Genomic DNA, 16,963 nt, shown 5'->3' with positions numbered 1-16,963 from the left:
CCATCCATGGACTCGCCGAGTCCATCCATGGACTCGCCGAGTCACTCTTTCACAACTTACTCTTTTAGCCCTTCAACTCTAGTCTTGATATTTCGGGATGTTACAATTCTCCCCCACTTAAATTAGGCTTCGTCCTCGAAGCCTATGGCAACTCGACTCCAAAATACTCCCACGACGCGCCACCTGGCCCTAACTGGACCAGGTTCCTCAAGCATAACCATCGAACTCGAACTCACTTCCTCTTTCCTTGCGGTGTCCTGACCACTGTCTCAAACCGGGCACCGGCTGTACCCTCTGATAATCACACTCAACAATCGAGAATTACCCGAGATGCATCACTGCTCCAAATCTCAACAATCGCTCGACCCATAAGGGCTAGAAAGCCATGAACCATCGGATCCCCGATCCGAATCCCACTCTATCCATTCCGTGCTGACAGAAAGAACCACTCTTCAATCTCAGAGCAACTCCCACGAGTTCTCCTCTTGCAATCACATACGCATGCTGAACTTTCCCAGCACCCTCAGTTTGGGAGAAACCCGATGCACTGATGATATCCTCCAACATCCCCCAGGATGAACCACTAGTACATATCCAATACCCTGATCAGAATCAAGCTGGGAGTCCCAGACTCCCTCCCTGCATCCATCCTGAGACTCTTGGCTCTACTCCCGCAGAACCCCTTCCGCGTCCTCAACAGACATCCCAACATGATGTCATTCCATACCACTGTCACAGACACAGTGTTCAACCACCATACTCCAAATCATCCATTCTCACTACTACTTTCACTTCCGTGAACCAACACTCCCCCCCCCCCCCCCCGGGGGGGTTACATACCTTTCTCTTCCCTTACCCAGGGAAACCACTAGCCAACCTTGCCACTACTCCATGTACCACACATGCTCTGGATCTGCTCGCAAGGGCCCTCGGGTCCATGCGCTACCTCTCCCCAACAAATGAGGGTCCGACACCTCCTCCCATACAACAGCTCAAAGGGTGGCATACCAATGCACTAAAGATGGCTGTTGATATAGGATAACTCAACCAAGGATAAATATGTGCCGCAACTCCCTCCGAAATCTAATACACATGCCCGAAGCATGTCTTCGAGCGTCTGAATCGTTCGCTCGCTCCGAAGTGTCCTCAAACATCATCATGATAAGTTCTAGCTCATTTCTCATATCCCTCTTCGAGACTGAGCACCAGGCCAGCTTTTGACTCCATAGCTGAGCCTCCAAAGGTCACCCATGTCATGATCCAAATAACCCACTAACTTCCTCCCAGTGACCATTATCCCGGCCCAGGGACGCACAAGTCACAAAATTCTCTTTTCCTCATGCAAGAAAATACAATCCCACCGAGGATCGCCTTAACTCTGATCTCTGGTTTCTGTTGCGCATCTCGCTGCATCTCCCGACAGAGACGGTGACCCCAGTCTCGCCCCCGGCTCAACACCCAGGCTCCAGAACTCAATACTAGGGATACTCAAGCCCAAAACTCTTCCACATCATACACTGATCGGAGATCATTCCATCATCACATTCTCTTGCCATCTAGTGAGTACTACGGCTCCCCGTAGTATCACAACACCCTCTGACTAGTGAGTACTACGGCTCCCCGCAGTATCACAACACCCTCTGACTAGTGAGTACTACGGCTCCCCGCAGTATCACAACACCCTCTGACTAGTGAGTACTACGGCTCCCCGCAGTATCACAACACCCTCTGACTAGTGAGTACTACGGCTCCCCGCAGTATCACAACACCCTCTGACTAGTGAGTACTACGGCTCCCCGTAGTATCACAACACCCTCTGACTAGTGAGTACTACGACTCCCCGCAGTATCACAACACCCTCTGACTAGTAAGTACTACGGCTCCCCGCAGTATCACAACACCCTCTAATTCCACTAGCTCATGCTCCGCAGACTATCACAGGCAGCTACCCATACTCGACTCGAATATGCATCACAGACTCTGGAGGCAATCGACATATCAAAATGCCCACCCTTGCGAAGGTCCACTCTTTTAATAATCTCCCTGGATGCCCATACTCGAAGGGCTCCCACTAGATCCGTAGATACCTGATACACCACAAGTCGCCTCAACTCCAGATTCACGAGTAACCCCGAGATAAAGATATCATACCCGGATACCTCGGAATATCCCAACCGAATCATCACAAGATCCTACCATAACCACTGATCTTCTGCCCCCAAGCATCATATAGATACAATAATATATTTTCTCTTAACCCCATAATTAGATCTACATCTTTCCCAAAATGCAACTTCAGTGTATCCAATTTCTCAATTGGAATACGAGAAAACGCTAGCGCTACGAAATACGCTGATAATTCTCCGAAACCCTTTTTCCCACTGCTCAAAATCCACGCAAGGATACGCATACCGACCCGGGAGTTGGCTGCCCAATCATTCTCTAACAACACTGACCACTACCAGGTTCCTGACCATTAGACACCTGCCGTGGAGACATTCATCCTTCTCAAACAAGTACCTCCCGCATTAACTCACTCTGACCCCCTTCCCTCGATCACCGACATCTCTGGTCTCATGATTTCTTACCGCAGATCTCTATACTCCACTTATAACTGCTCTTGGCAAATCTCTACTTTCTTACATACGGTACCCGGTTCTCCCCCACTCAGGGTTCGAACCATCACTAATTAGCACACAACCAACCCACAACTATTTTCACCAGCAAAATCGCACCTGCCCCTGGAAAGTGCTACACAACGCTCGATAATCCCCTTTAAGGAAATCAATCGATCTCATATACTCTGAACCTCTGATGGACTCCTCAAAAACTTCTCGACACGACTGCCCCTAGTCGTTCCAAATCTCGTACCAATCTAGCACCAAACAACTCAACTGCTCAATAACATCTCTGGCTCATAGACTGAACCACAAAATCATCATACCCCTCACCTCAACTCATCAACCATCGCTCCCACACCGGGATCATCCCAAGAACAGAGAACCACTCCCATATTCAATACCCAACATAGATAGAAAACTCTCTGCACTGCTAAACTCGACTGGACTCCCCACTGATACCTCTACAATACGCCCTACTATGCTCAAATAGGCGTAACATGGTCCTTGACTATCTCAGTCCCAGCTGACTATCTGCTCATGGTAAATCACTGTCTCGCAGCACACATGCTACCTGATACTCTGGGAGAAATCATCATCAATAACGACCTACAGGGTTTACCCCCAAACCCAAAACTAAAACATCAGGCCTCTCATGTTCCGCACACGAACATAAATAGCACCACTCACATAGAAGGTGACCTCTCCTCTAATGACTGATTGCTCAACTCAGACCGAAATTCTCCTCTCCCTCTAACTCCTTACTAAAATACTCTGATAAGCTCTCGACTTCCCTCTCGAGGGACGCCTCTCCAAACTCAATCATGGCCTACAGGCCTAAAACCCATAGCGTCCAATCTCTACCTCATCAATCGTCACCGGATAACTAGAGAATCACAAGCATCATTCACTACGAACCATGGTACTCATCCCATGACATCTCTTCTCAATATGCTCCGGTGTATGGTACCCGAACCATAGCATCACTCCTCCATCTGCTCCGATGTATGATACTCGAACCATAACATCACTCCTCAATCTGCTCCGATGTATGGTACTCAACCATAACATCACTCCTCAATCTGCTCTGATGTATGGTACTCGAACCATAACATCACTCCTCAATCTGCTCCGATGTATGGTACTCAAACCATACATCACTCCTTAATACGCTCGTTAGAACCTTCAGAATACTCCCTGTATCAAGTATGGGTCCTCTGCTTTCAGTAGTACGGGCCCATACTACCTGCCACATCTACCCATACTTTCCACACGGACTATCCCGGAGCTCCTAAGTAGCTGCTCGACCTTCTCGTTCACCAATTCCGTCGCGCGCTCGCTCCCCAGCGAAATTCTCTACTCTGCCAGTGCACTCATCTGGCTAAGGTTACTCCCTAGGCTCTTCCCAGATTCCCACACTTCTCTGCCATCAGCTGCTGAAGAGCTCCTAATGATGCCAGCCATCTACCTCCTGAATATCGTCATATTCGCTTGGTAGCTAACTCCCATCACCGAGAGTTCCACAAAGCACGAAGCAAACAGCATTCGAGCATCGAAGAATATATATATATATATATATATATATATATATATATATATATATATATATATATATATATATATATATATATATATATAACTCACTCTGGGTGATAACTCCGCTTGCTTTGCTTATCCTTGGAAGTACCACCGAACTCTGCAACTCTTCCCCTCGCGGGCTCTAACTATTCTTTCTCCAAGTACCACAGTACTCATCTAGGTATCTCCCCTAGATTACTCCTCTACTCAAATCCCCTAAAGGATTCCAATCAAATATTCTCACTCATCACATACTCAAAAGCACATCGCATATCACAGCAATTCCTAGGCTAAGGCATCACAAATCAGGCCACTCTAGTCCTAAGATATGGAATACCTAGCCTGTCTCTAGCATGCAATAATATCTCATAAAGTGCATCATAAATATCTCATAACACAAAAGTAAGGGTATTTTGGGAAATCACTGTTCGGGCTCTGGCTGATTGTACACACTTCTCTTTCTCGTTTTCTCTTTGAACTCTTATTCGCTTTATAAAATGATTTCTTTGAAAACTTTTCTTACTTCCTCAGTTTGAGTCCAGAATTACCCGAAGGCGCATCCGAATCCCTCAAACCAAGGCTCTGATACCAACTTGTAACACCGAAAATTTCAAACAATTTTTTTTCATTTAAAAATAATCGTTTAATTCTTAGAAACACTTGTTTAAAATCTCATTCATAATCGAATTACAAAAACATGACTCCATTTCAATTGTATAGAAAACCAGGATCCTCAAACATGACTCTTTCTCTGGTGTGTACAATCAAGCCGGTGCCGTCCCGTGATACTGAAAGAAACCTGCAACACAACATAAAACAAAACACTGTAAGCACGAAGCTTAGTGAGTTCCCCAAAATACCACACACCTAACATATATTAGCCGCTCGAGGCTATATCTCTATGGGTCCGTGCACCCAAACTCTATGAACCCTCAGGTTCTAACTCTGTGAACCTTCCGGTTCTAACTCTAGGAACCCTTCGGTTCCAACTCTGTAAACATGCACAGCATAAATCACATAGAAATAATGCAGTACAACACATAACATACATAGCATACAAATACTCTGTCACATAACTCTGGTTACCTACTCAAGGTAAGGTATAGTGAGAAGGCTCACCTGGCAAGCAGAAAGCAGATATCCCCACACTTAAATCTCGAACTCGCCACCGCCTAACACGTAAGGCAAATACTCTCATGAATATAACTCTCGAGACTAGAATCAAGCCTCTCATGGCACCCTCTTAAGGGTAAAACACTATTTTACCCCTCTCTTGGCCCAAAGGCCACATCGCTGACCAAACCCTAAAAGTCAATGGTCAACCCTTGGTCAAAATCAAAGTCCTCAGTCAAAGTCAACCCCTGACTGACCCTACTCGCCGAGTCAATCCTATGACTCGCCGAGTTCTCATAATCAGAACTTCACTCAATCCGCGACCCAACTCGCCAAGTCACCCCGAGACTCGCCGAGTCCAACAACTCTAAGTCCACTCGCACACAACTCACCGAGTCATCCCTTGACTCACCGATTCTCGACTCAACCTGGGAATATCGGGACCCTTCGACAAGACTCGCCGAGTCTAAGGCTATCATCAACCTACTCGCCGAGTTGTTCTTCCAACTCGCCGAGTCCCAGCTCATCTTCAAGCAACTCGTCGAGTACACCCATGTGACTCGCCGAGTACCACCGGTCTGAATCCATTCAGAAGCATTCCAGGCCATGCAATTGCTCCAAAACATAGATCTAGCCTCCTACCACTCATCCATCACGTAAAGTGGCAAACTTTACGTGAATCCAAAGAGATCTAGGCCATTTGCACATTGGGCTAGGGTTTGGGGACATGATGGCTCCACAAAACACTCCAACACAGGGACTTTCATGCTCTCTGATCCTTCTCCATTCCAGATCTGAGGTAGCAACCTCAGATCTAACCTCTAGACTTCCAATTACATCCATAGACAAGTTCCCACAATTCCCAAAATGAAGAAACAACATAATAACAGCCCAAGAACGAGATATTACCTCCAAGAGATGCCCCAACTGCAATGTAATTCGAACCCAAGCAAAGCCCCTTGCTCCAAGCCTTCAATCTCCCAAAAATTCCTTCAACAATTACTTCTCCAAGCTCCAATCCACTCAACAATGGTGCTTCTCCGCGATTTAGGGTTTTCTGAGGCTCAAGGGGTGATAAGGAGGTTGGGAGGAAAACATAATGTTCTTTATATAGGCTCAACCCCGAGAATTAGGGTTTTCTCCAATCAGCGCCTACTCGCCGAGTCCTCCTCACTGACTCGCCGAGTCGGCTACTTAGCACGCGACCCAGTCGCGACTCTACTCGCCGAGTCCATCCATGGACTCGCCGAGTCACTCTTTCACAACTTACTCTTTTAGCCCTTCAACTCTAGTCTTGATATTTCGGGATGTTACAGGTCAAGATTTGTCAAGTCTATAAATTTCCTAAGTTCAACTCTCCCTAGTCAAGTGCATTTAAAAATTTCCGTGCCTACCGACGCATCAAATCAGAGCATAGACTCTTCAACTTTGGGTACGTTACGCAGACGCAGGTTGCCTGTTATCACTTGATAATATCACTTCCCAAAACATCTCACTCAAGCACACTTCATAACCAACATTTTTTTTAATGAATTTTTTTTTAAGTTTTCTAATTTTTGTTTTGTTTTTATTTCTCCCCCTAAATTGGTGCATAGGAGAGAAGCGAAAATAAATGTGCAAATTTAAACTATCTTAAAACAAAAATCAGTCTTTAAAGCGAATCAGCTTAAGAAAAACACAGGAGTATAGAGAAGAAAACGCAAACCATAATTCACCGATTGAATCTGCATTTAGAAGGTCTGAGAACAGCACGCATAATCTCAGAACAGATCCGAAAATTCTTCATGTCATTAAGCACTAACCCCATTTGTGATCTCTTCCTTTCTTCCTTTCCCGCAAAAGGACGCATACTCTCAAATGAAATTCCGAGTGTTGTATAGTTGAGAGATGCCTCCTATCATGTGCATGGAACAACCACTACCAACAAATCGAAGTATGATGATATGCCTCCATAGCTGCTCCGACACAGAGCGGGATCAGTTGGTCTTTGGAACCCACTCCATTTTGAAACTGGGTCGACCTTTGTCATCAACGCACGATACCCTCTCCCATGACATATCCTGCTTATCACAAACAGAAGATGTAGAAACGTTAGAAACATTAGGAGATTTGGGAGAGTGAGCCTTTGGAACCCATTTGTAGTTGGGTTTAACCCATTTCTTTTTCGATCCTATGGGTGGCTCAGTACTTGATTTGGAACTTGAAGCCGACTGTCAAGATGACTTTGACCTAACCGGTCTTGGCTTCACAGGAGCATCTCTTGAACTGGGCTTGTTGGCTGACATTTCCTTCTTGCCCTTGGGATTCAGATGCTTGTCCTTTGGAGTTTGATTCTTGGCCTTGGGAGTTACATTCTTGGCCTTCTTGGCATTCCATTCGTCAATGTCTGAACATGACCTTGAGGGGTTTCTTTTGGAGTATCTCCCTCTTGGCGCGTTCTGCCAGCCTTGCACATAGTAAGGAACGTATGCGCGATTTGGACAATTTCGGGCAATGTGACCAGGTGTTCCACAGTGAAAACATGTCTTTTTCTTCACTGTGAAGTTGTTTCTTCCTGCCCCTGGTGGCGTATCCTTGCCTTGTCTCGTGTTGTTCCCACATGCACACTTGCCACAAGAACTCTGTTGCGTTGGAATTGGTGGCCTGTATTTACCAACGGCAGGTTGATTAGAAGCAACATATTTAGAGTTCAAGGGGTCGTTTGTTTGTTCAGAAGAACTCTCCTTGTTCTCATCCTTTGCTACTTTACCTGCACATGTAACAGAAGCATCAGTATTTTCAACATTAATAACTCCTCCTGACACAAATCCAGCTTGTTTGCCATATCGAAGATGTGGCTCCCTGTCAGTTTCGTCCTGTGTTATAGGGATGGATGTGTAGTTATGATTATAAGGAGGAGGTACACTATCATACCCTAGACCCTTGTTTTGATTTTCTTTGAATCTTAACTGGGTTTCATATAAGGACTCGACTGTCTGACTTGACGCAGTATAATTTTTGAAACTGACATCAGTTTTTCCACACTTGATTTTTAAAGTGTCAAGTTCTTCAGTTACAGCAACAAGTTGTCTCTTAACATAATCATGATTTTCACACTTGTTGCTATACTCTTCCTGAAGTTTCCTAAAGTCCTTGGTTTTTGCTTCTAACTCAGCCTTCAGGGGTTTCTGTCCTTTCCTGAGTTGATATCCTTTATATCTCAGGTCCTCAACTTCCCCTTTTAATAAATCAATTTGTTCCCGAAGAAATTTAATCGTATCTTCACATGATTGAGAACATGAAACTTCACATGAATGAGAACACGACACTTCATTGACTGGAACGTTTGCTGAATTCATTGTTTTTCGACAATTCAAAGCGTTAAGTTCTTCAATTATATCAACCTGACTAAGACGATTGAGATCTTTTGTCTTCTTGATGTCAGCCACGTCTATATCCCACGATTTTGGAAGTGAATTCAATAGCTTTTTGTTTATCTCAGTTTTAGACAAGAAGATCCCATCTATATTCATCTCAGTAGTGAGTGTAGTAAATCGCTGCAACTGAGTTTCGAAGGTTTCTCCAGGGATATCATCGAAAATGTTGAAATTTTGTCTTAACATATCCTGACAACTCTCTTTCATGTTTTCAAGTCCCTCGTAGACCTTAAAATCAATTAAAAAAAACACAACTAGAAGCTAAAATAAAACTTAAAAGTCAAAAAAAAAAGTACAAAAAAAATCAAACTCAAAAGTCAAACATGAAAAAGTCAAACTTGAAAGTCAAACCGAAAAGTTAAATTTGAAAATTTTAAAAATTAAACGAAAAAGTCAAAGTTTAAAGTCAAAGATCAAATTTTAAAAGTCAAAATCAAAATTTTAAATAAAAAAACAAAAATATATATTTTTTAAATATTTTATTATTATTTATTTATTTATTTATTTATTTATTTATTATTTTATTTTAGTTTTTATTTTGGATGAAAAAGGAATTTAAAAATAAATGAAATTGAATTTTGGGGTAAAAAGTGACAAATTTTCGAAACTGGATGCGACAGGGAGTGGTTTTGAATTATATTTGCGAAGGAAGGAACAAAAGTTCTGTTAGACGAGATGGGTAGAGCGCTCTGGTAATGAACCAGAGGTCCTAAGTTCGAACCCTGGCACCTGCGCTTCTGTTTCTTGTTTTTTTATATGCGAAGGCGAGGCGAGGAAGTTGTTGTGCTGCGAAGACGAGGTCTGAACTCGTGCGAGCCGTAAACCACCGAGGACCGCAAGCCGACGCCGTAAACTCCGAGCTGCAAGCTCGGACCGTGAACCCCGGGCCGCGAACTTCGGGACGTAAATTCCTGGCCGTGAACCTCCGAAACCCTAGCCGCCGGCCGCAAACTCCGACCAAAAACACCGATTTTTCGACTTTGAAGCTCAAAAACTCAATCAAAAACCCTTTTTTATGAAAAACACAAAGAACAAAGCCCCCTTATTTTTGCGAGATCTATCCAAAAACGCAAAAATATTTTGAAAATAAGATCAAATAATGCCCCAAATCTGACAAAATTGACTGATACAACTTGGCTCTAATACCAATTGTAAGTCCCTAATTTGCCCGTGTATCAATCAGATCCGTTTGATGGTGCGGAATCCCAATCAAACGGATGATGTCAGATAAAAATAGAAGAGAAGGAGAAGAAGAGGAATAAGATGAATCTCAGTGTATTGATAATATGAATTAAATTCCTTACACAAGATTCACCCACACAAACGTTCCTTTCTCTCTGGCCGTAAACTCCTTAGGGTTCATCAATCCCTTCCTCACACCCTAATATTTATATTTATACTAGGGGAACATGGGCCGGAAAACACATGGGCCGTAAATGAGTTTACGGCCGTAAACTCAGCCGTAAACTAGACCATAAATTCATAAAATATTACACAAAAATATAATTGCCCAAAAAAGCAAAATATAAACCATGTTTTGACCTAACACAATCCTCCAAGTTTGATGCGGACGCTACAAGTTCGTAGTGATACCCCTCGGATAGGACCAACCCACTCGCAGTCTTCATGAACTTAATGAATAGGATATGCCATTCTTACTAAGATCAGTTCGTAATTGTCATTGTAAATGACTTGCTTATCTACCCTCGTAGTAAGAAGGAAACCAAGGAGAGAAGCTACAACAAACCGCAGAAACAATACGATCAAAGAAACCTTACCTGAAGTTCTCTAGATACGAGTTTTGGAATTGAAGAGTCAAATTCCTAAGACACACTACTATTGATGTGGAAATTCTTGAGGACCCTTTCAATTAATCAAAACCATTGAGAGATTGTCAGCACCAAAGGCGTCGACGGGAACACGCCAAAATTCTGGGTCTCGCTGACCTACCGTCTTAGTCCCTAGAGAACTTCTCGCAAATCACGGAACCTCCTTACGACTTTGACCCTGAAGGGAGCAACCCTTTACTGGGAAGAGAAGCAAGAAGGAGAAACCTTTAGAGCTCCAGAATAAGAGACCAAATTCCTCTGGAAGCCTCACTCTAGGAAGGCTTAGTACAATTCGGAAAGCGTGGAAAGCTAAAACCCCAGATAATTAGGCCCTTCGGGATTCTTGTTAGAATCAGCCCTGTAACTCGCAGCTTCAATCTACTCCCGCGAGCTTGGTTAAGTACATTCTACCCGACACGTCCCGAACTTGCAGAAGTATCTATCCGACGAGACTGTTGTAATCCCCCTCGACGAGATCGAGTTCCACAAGAGCCTCACCTTCGTGGAAGAACCGTAGTGACCATGGACCTTAAGGTCAAGCAGACGAAGCAACGCCGCTTCCCATTAGTGAAAGTTCGTTGGAATACTAACCAAGGACCTGGAGTCACTTAGGAGCACGAGAATCAGTCGATTAGGAAGTATCCCCACTTCTTGGCTCGATTGTTCATGCCTACTCCTTGCCTAAATTCAAATTTCGGGACGAAATTCCCTCTAACTGGGGGGGGTGATGTGACAACCGTCAATTTCCGGTCAAGTCAAAGTCAACTAAAGTAAACAAGTCAAACCGCTCGACTCAATTAGCCTGTGGGTTCTAGGGCTTACGTTATGAAATTTCTAAACAACTCGCTATTCTAATAAGAAGTCATAAATTGAAAAGTACGTACATCTAGATCTCCTTAACCTAAAACGGTGGTAAGTGACGAACCAAACCGATAAAACAATGTTGTATACTCATCAGGAGTGTGTAAGATCCTTAAACAAGGCTTAACAGGGTTTACGGACCTTGCATTGTGAAGCCGGAAACTCACATTTGTCACACACGAAACCTCTCTCAATCGTTTTCACTCTATCTCTCTTTATCGAGAATCTCTCCCAAATCTCTCTAAGTATGTGAAATCTCTCCCAAATCTCTCTTTGTATGAGAAATCTCTCCAAGAATGTGAAATCTCTCCCAAACCTCTCCAAGAATGAGAAATCTCTCCCAAACCTCTCCAAGAATGTGAAATCTCTCCCAAATCTCTCTTTGTATGATAAATCTCTCCCAAATCTCTCTTTGTATGAGAAATCTCTCCAAGAATATGAAATCTCTCTCAAAAGTTTCTTAAACTTTTTATAGTCTTTCGGGCCATCCCGACCCTTAACCGGGTCAAAAACCGCTTAAAACAGGGTAAGAACGGACAAAAAGGGCTTAAGGACCCAAAACCCCTCTTAAGGACCCGAACCCTCTTAAGGACCCGAACCCTCTTAAGGACCCGAAACCCCTCTTAGGAACCGAACTTGTCAGAAGCGAAGGCATCAAAAGCGAACCCTCCCTTCGGACCGAGCCTCGCATAAGGGACCGAACCCTCCCCTTCGGACCGAACCTACGGTCTATTTCGGTTCGGTCTTACCCTTTTTCGCCTCATTTCGCTTCGAATCCAGCAACTTTAGGGACCGAACCTCCGGCCCAATCCGAGGAGTCTCGCTGTAATGCCCTTTTCTTCCCGGTTTTCGACTACGACTTCATTTTAGCTTCGTTTTTAATTGTTTTAACGAGGGATTTTCACCCAAAACTTATTTTAATATATAAGGACCCATAATTATTAATTAATCATGTTTTTAGAGCATAATCCTTATCCAAGAAGAGTGGGTGGGATATTATTGGTGGAGTGTTGACTTTGCTTTAATCTATGACACAAGCAACCTCCCATACCCACTCCATGTCACTATTCCCCATCAGCCCATACCTAGTCACTTCATTGTACTTTTCCCACCTTTTTCCAACCACACAATTGGTCAAAGGCTAGAAAACTCTCCTCTCTCCTCACACTTCTCTCATTTTCTCATTCTTCCACCAAAGATCAAACATATTTTCTCTCTCACTTCCTCTCTCTAAAAATTCGAGATTCAAGGGCTGATCTTACATTTTCTCTCCACATTTGGTAATTATCTTCCTCCTACACTTAGATATTCTACTATCCTTCATCCAAATCATAGATTTCTTACACAAATATCGTCATATTTGTTGTTAGCTGTGACATCCCCAAAATCACGGCCAGAAAAGACTGATGTTGTTTATGCTTTATAAAAATCAGAGTACTTCATTTTATAAAAAGGTTGCGGAATTTGTTCCCAGAAAAACATGGTAAATACGTTATTAAAACGTTTTCGAAGAAACGTATTTATTTCATTTTAAAACGTTTGGGATGTCATCGTTAATACCGAAACATAAGCATAAACAGAACTTACAATGATTTACACTATTGATCTACATCTCTTTAAATCTCTCAGTGTAATGTCACTTCACTTCGTCACCTGTGATATACATAAACTGAGTGGGTCGGGTTGGGAAACCTGGTGAGTACATAGGGTTTTCAACCCACAATAATATAATTATTATGTTCAATCAAACAATCAACCCAATTACCCATCCCTATTATCTTCTTTACTCTTTAAGGATTTAACCTAAGAGTCATCTATCCTGCATTCGTTTATTCCGAAGTCCCTTACTTCCAGGGTTATAGGACTGGCACTAAATCCATAGCTGCCAATGTTCGTTCATAAAGCACTAATTCCATAGCTGCTATAGTCTATTCATCGGGTACTAAATCCATAGCTACCAGTCTTTATCTAATAGGTACTAAGTCCGTAGCTACCAATGTTCAACAGGTACTAAGTCCATAGCTACCAATTCCTACAGGTACTAAATCCTTAGCTACCAGCGTCTAACTAATAGGTACTAAGTCCATAGCTACCAATTCCCAACAGGTACTAAATCCATAGCTACCGACGTCTAACAGGTACTAAGTCCATAGCTACCGGTGTTTGTCCCATAGGCACTAAGTCTATAGCTGCCAATGTATACTCACGTCATCTTCTATCTCTCATCATTCATCTACCCATCATCATACCCAACATATTCGTATATATAAAATACGTTATACAGTTTAAATCCTTTAAAACATGTATAAAACGTTCATCCAGCATAGACAGCAAGTATTCAGATAATATGCACACATAGCACGTAGTTTATATAAAATACTTCATATCTATGTGTAAGATGAAAGGGACTATGCACTCACCTGAGTGGGTGGTGACTCAATACTCGGACAGCGCTTCGATACTCTCAAAACGATATTCCTTCGATAAAACCTAGTATCGATACCACTAGGGTTTAGTTTAACGATAACCGTGACAAATTAATTAGTCCGAGTATTATTAAGTGTTAATAATACTCAATATAACTCATTTTAATAGCCCAAATAATTATTTTAAGGACCTAATAACATTCCTATAATTATATGAAAGCTATATTAAAAATTGCGTAAGCGTAGCACACTTACAGCGAATTTTATCGAAAACCGGGACCTAATTGGAGCAGCGTTTCGAAATCGACAAAACTCCTTTTTCTCGGGACTCCGGGAGCCTCGGGGCTTCCCTAGGGTGCTAGGGAGGTTCCCTAGGGTTTGGGGATGTTTAGAACACTTAGAGAGAGAAAGAAGTTAGAGAGAGAGTGAAGAAAGGTGTGAAAAATGAAGGAAAATCGGCCCCCTTTTATAGTCCTGCGAGGCCTCGGTACGCTGGGTGTACCTCGGACCTACGCGGGGCGTAGTCATCGGATAAGAGCTCCAGCGAGGTTCCAGCTGTCTCTCACTCGGAATAGATCAGGGCGAGGGTACGCGGCGCGTACTGGCTTCGGACGCGGGGCGTAAGCGAGGGCGACGTGTTCTTCATCCGAAGCGAAGCCTTGATCGACGGCCCAGATGCAGCCACGTCATCCATCTCGCATCAGTTTTCGCAATTTCCACTCCCGACTTCTAAAAATCATAACTTTCGCATACGAGCTCCGTTTTCAACGTTCTTTATATCCACGCGAAGGTGGGAACGTACTCTACAACTTTCGTTTAGACTTTGTCGGTTAATTTTGGCTCGATTTTAAATTTTATATTATTAACGGGCCGGGACATAATTGGTCCGTTAAATCCTCATAACTTCTTCATCTGACATCCGTTTTCGCCCATCTTTTTCTCGTTATGCTACTCTCAACGAGATCTTCGATTCTCGTTTAGGTCGTGTCGGCTAAAAACCGCTCGATCAAATATTCGAATTTCGGGCTGTACACTGCTAGTCCGAAACTTCGAAAAATCATAACTTCTTCATACGAAGTCAAATTTGGGCGTTCTTTTTATCGATGTTCTTAGTTTAACATAATCTACGACTTTCGTTTAGATTGCTAAGGCTAAGTCTCACTCTATCGTAAATTCACTATTTACGCTTTCCGGTATCGTGCCGGTTCTGTCGCGAAACTTCGACGGGTCATAACTTCTTCGTTATAACTCGGATTTCAGCGTTCTTTATATGTACGGAAACCTTGTGACATATACTAAAACTTGGTTAAGATTATTTATTCTAAATAATCTTTTGTCCAAAAGGCGTTTTCGACTCCTATTGCCTCTATTTTGACTAGCCCGGATTTGCGGGCGTTACATTAGCTCCCCAAATCTTCAAGCATCTCCCAAGTGTTCTTGAGTTGAACACTTCTTTTCTCCATCATCCATATAATGAAATCACTCAAGGTGAGTTCATACCCCTACATTTTCATGTTTTCTTAAGTTTTTAGGGGGGAAATACAAGTTAAAACACCAAGAACATAACTAAACTTTTCTAACAGCTTTCATCATAAAAGTTAGACTCCATTCACGGACTGTTTTGGACAACTTAAACATTTTAGTTTTCAAAATTATATTAGTTTCAATTAGCTCAAGTTCTTAGCTTTAAAATGACTACTTGCACATCTCCATAAGATTTTTCTACAATTTATGGTGATTTTTACAAAACTGCCTATCATTTCAAACACCAAACCGGACCAGTCTATGATTATGGACTTTTTCACCCAAGTTGGAGGTCATTAAAAATCATGATAAAAATTATAGTAAACTAGACACATTTTGGGAACTCTCAGAATTTACAGATTTAGTTTTCAACTTCGTATGATTTTTCTATGACTTTTCTAAAACATCGCAGAAAGGTTAAAAAATTAGTTAACAGCATATAACTTTCTTAACACTTTGTATTATGTTGAGCAAAGTGCATAACAATAAGTTCTAAATATTGAATGCATTTCCTTGTGAGTTTATCATCATAAATTGAAACTTAGTCATTCATGATAAGATTATTTCATTCATTTAGAACACGTATATTAAGCTATAATAAGCATAGTTTATGGATTCATAACACTAATGCATTTTCATAAAAGAGTTCTTATACATTACAAACGTTTTGGATAAACTATAATATGTATAGTTTATGTATCATTTACTTCTCAAACTTATTTACCAAAGGTTTTCAGTTTAGTTCACTTAAATCTGTTAATGAATAAATTTGTGAGTCATTCACTTCGGGTTACTTCCAAAGTAACCAATTCAAAAAGTCATGTAAATTGTAACCAGAGTCTCTTATAGGGAGAACATGATAGTTGTGTATAAATCTATATTGGGTTTGACAAACCCACACCTGAGCTGCTTGCAACAGCTAGACCGGTAGGTCTGTGGTGACAAGTGTCATTTAACGGTGACGCCTGAAGAACGTTGCATTACGAGGTCGTCTAAGTCAAGTATGGTTATGATAGCTCACATGTGGTATTAACAAATCATAAGATTTACGGGTTCTAACTTTAAATTAGCGAGTTATGTCGATTTAGCTCACTGAAATTACTTTAAGTATGGAAAAATACTTATACGCCTTCATATCAAAAAGGGTTTTATGTCGATTTAAAATCACTTTTTATATCAATAATTACAGATATTGTTGTATATTGTCAATCTTGGTATTTAAGACTACACACCATTCATTACGGGAGTTTTCTCAAATCAGAAAGGGTTTTACACCCATTTAAAACCACTTATATATCTTTAAGTATGACAAATACTTGTTCATTTTCGGTCCTGGTATTTAGGACCACATAACTTTTATAAGGAAAATATTGGATTTTTCTTGGTAACATACATCTCTTTACAAAGATCGATTTTCAAACTCTTACTGTCAAAAGCTTATGAACTCACCAACCTTTGTGTTGACACTTTTTCAAAACTACTTGTATTCTCAGGAAGTGAAACAGGAAATCAACAGCGTTTTGAGGATGGGACAATAAATCGTCAAACAGTTCAGTTTGTATCATATTGTAATTGATTTGAATCATGTAAACATATAC

The sequence above is a fragment of the Lactuca serriola genome, chromosome 5 (genome assembly GCF_051521515.1).
Source record: "Lactuca serriola cultivar US96UC23 chromosome 5, Lser_US96UC23_V15, whole genome shotgun sequence".
NCBI lineage: Eukaryota > Viridiplantae > Streptophyta > Magnoliopsida > Asterales > Asteraceae > Lactuca > Lactuca serriola.
Note: the sequence above shows the minus strand (reverse complement) of the source record.